Source organism: Acanthisitta chloris, unplaced genomic scaffold (genome assembly GCF_000695815.1).
Source record: "Acanthisitta chloris isolate BGI_N310 unplaced genomic scaffold, ASM69581v1 scaffold23046, whole genome shotgun sequence".
Taxonomy (NCBI): Eukaryota; Metazoa; Chordata; class Aves; order Passeriformes; family Acanthisittidae; genus Acanthisitta; species Acanthisitta chloris.
The window spans coordinates 35373-38825 of record NW_008680049.1 but is presented as its reverse complement, the minus strand read 5'-3'; positions in this window follow the sequence as shown (position 1 = coordinate 38825).

Genomic DNA, 3453 nt, shown 5'->3' with positions numbered 1-3453 from the left:
CCATCCCTGTCCTGTCCACCCTAGCTGGTCAGAACAAAGGGAAGCAGTGACAGTCCACAAAATTTGTTCTTCCAACAAAAAAGGCACAAACCAGAAAACAGATGTTTTCTGTGGGGGAAGGACACAGAGAGTCCCTCTGCACAGAGCCCAGGGAGCTGCCAGTAGCTGTGTGCCTTTGCACGAGCTGAGGGTGGAAAGGGATGAAGATCAATGTGCTCTTACTGTCCCACATGTGATATAAATATTCTGCAACACAACATGGAAAGGGTTTCTGTCCCAAGGTAACTTAGCTCTGTTCTGCTCCTACAAACACCCAACCCATAACTCCCATCCCACTAACAACACAAAATCTCTTATATTCCAGTCTTTGTATCCTTGATTAGCACAAACTCAGAATGTGCCAAGCTGACTCACAGCACTCCTGCTCCTGGCCCTCTGCTCATGTTGGCTGCTGGTAAAATGCAGCAGCCAAGGGCAGCACCCACTCCTCATCCCCACACCGCAGGAGTCTCTGAGGCATTCCCTACAGGGGAGACTGGACTGTCCCCCACATGGCAGTGGTGCAGACATGGTTAGCAACCACCCAAACAGCTCTGAGAAACCATAACCTCAGCGTTTCCTTTCATTACAGATGCTGAGATCAGCTCCTGAACATCCCACACATGTTTAGTCAGCATCTCTTCAAAGCCCCTTGCACTCTCTCAGGTATGTCTTTGTTCTCATCACATAGGAGAGGATGAAAGTACCAAAAATGAAGCATTGATCACTTTGTATCTAATCACTTGCATCCCATTTATTTATCCTCCCCAGACTAGGCAAGGAAACCTGAGGTCTATCCTTTCCTCACTCCTGTCCCTCAGTGTTTGAATGCTGCAGCCCAGGAACACAGAAGAGCAGTAACCTCCTCAGGTTTCACTGGGGATTTGGGTTCCTAACTCATTCTATCACTCTCATACCCCTTGGCCATGCTCTGGGGCTGAGCATCACAACACAGCCAGGGACAGAGACAGGGAAACATTATTCCACTATTAATACTCTCATGACTGTCCTGATTGCTGTGAGCACCAAACAGCTTCACCGCCAGTCCGAGCGGCGCAACAGAACTGACACCTCCGTTTCCCACAGTGCTGCTGGCCTCGGCCTCAGATTTGCCTCTGAAATGAGTTACTGCTCTGTGAAAATGAAGCACACTGCTGCTGCTGCCTGCTAATTATCACCAGTTGGGTTCTCAGAAAATAGCATGCTCTAAATGCAGCTCCAAAGGTGGTTGGCTGAGGCTTCCCTTCAGGATCCATCCCCTTAATTGAGCCACAGGCAGGAAGGATGAAGCAGAGCCAGTGGGGAGCTAGAGACAGGGCCAAGATGTTCATCAGCTGCAGCAGTCTAAAATTAGCAGTTTCCAATTTGAGGGAAGGCTTTATGATATGCTGAGGTGTAGTGCTCCTTACTGGAATTCCTTTTCCCAAGGAGCTAATGCCTGCCTGGTACTCTCTTTATATCCCACTGCTGCCTCTGGCAGGTTTCATCCTGCTCCTGTGGAAATCAGGGCAAAACTCTGAAGGGCTTCTAAGGCTAAAGAGAGATAAAATGGGAAATACTAATAACCAACTAATGGGCTGAGCATTTAAAGAAAATAAAAAGAGAGATTACTCATTCTGAGTTATTCTGAGGTTAGAGATGAAGCTTCTTACAGGTTTGGAAGGATGTTCACCACATGCCCCACACTTCAGAGCACAGAGCTGCTCATTAGCTGTTGGAAGATTAAAGCATATTCCTGTTAGAAGCAAGAAAAATCCACTGAATTTCATGTTTGGTTTAGGATCTGTTTTTATCTGTTTTAACCAATGACAAAGTTTTCTCCAACAAAACATCTACTTGTGCATTTTCCATGAAAATGAGTTGGCTATTCCTGCAGTGCAAAGTGTAATGAAGCCAGTCAGAAGTACGAGCCAAGGAATAGTCTTTATCCTTTATGGACCTAGTGAAAATAGTTACACTGATTGATTTCCAAACTCTTTTTCTAACAAAAGCATTCATTCTGCTGCAGTGAACTTCAGCTTTTATTAGCTGATGCAAAGTGTCCTCTTTTTGCCACCTGGGAAGAGCTAAGACAGGTGATGAGTTCAAACACAGTCAGCCCCAAAAACCCCATGGAAGAGCGAGCAACGAGGCCACATGGTGCATGCAGCAGTTTTCCTGTCAGTTCTTGGGGGGGATTCTGGCAAACCCCACAACTGAACACACACCATCTGCCTGTGCTGCCTTTTCACAAACCTGAGCACATCTGAACCCCAGTGCTATGGGCTGCACTGACCTGCTGGGAGACAAATCAGACCTGGGGCTACTGGCTACGGGCCAGGCAAATTCAAACCATGTGCCAAGGCCTCTTCCACCTTTTATTGCTCCTTTTTCTTGTAATCCCAGGTTGCTACAAGCAAAACCCTCTGCACATCCCCCAGGTGCAAGTGCCTCAGTGTAAGGGATGTGCTGTGACACTAAGCTGGTCTAAATCTAGATAAATTCAGTGATTTGATGGGCTAATGCTAGTACATAGTATGTCATTTATCTCATTGTTTCTAGCACTTGAGAGGAAATGTTCATTGGAGTCTTGTTTCAGGTCTGTTAGATCCTCACTGTTAGAATAATGTAAGGGCCCAACACTTCCCATCCTGGCATGATGCATTTTAACAGGGCATTTCTCCAGCATTTTCCACTTGGCCCATTTGAAGGCCACAACTGAGCTACCACCACAGCAGAGAGTGAAAGGATTCCTGCTAAAACACACCCTGACTCCAGCACAGGCATAGATTCCGCATGGATGCTTGGAAGAATCACTCTTGGCAGCTCCCGTAGCACTTGCTGCTGTTCCCAACACCTCCAGCCCTAGGCTGATGTAATTAGAGGGCACATAAGTGGCTGAAGCTCCTACAAATGGGTGCAAAGGCTTGACTGAAAGTTCAGCTTTGGACTCTTCAAAATAAACTCAGTGACCAAAACCTTTTCCCTTGGCTTTGCTGTGCACTGACAGGTGACAGTGAGGAACTGGAATCAGCATTCCTCAGTGCAGCTCACTTCTTGTTTGTGTGTACTTACACCCAACAATTTCCCTCAGCTACAGGAGGAACACCAAGCAGTCAAACTCTGGCAGGGTCAGTCAGCTGCCACTTGCTCAGGAGTCTTTCCAAGGAATGGGAGAGCACAGGCAAGGCAGGAACAAGCAACTATGACCCTCCAGGAGAAGATTTCTCAGCAAGAGCCAAGGTGCTTCAGAGTCTCTAGAAATCTCTACAGGAGAGCTGGAATAAACTCTGAGGATCTCAATATTTCTAGAGGCTCCTACTGTCACAAGAGGAGTACAGGATGTCAGGAGTTTTATCCCACAAAATGGGAGGCAGAACTGCCTGACTCATCCCCAAGCAGGCTTTACCATAGGAATTATGAAACCATGAGTAA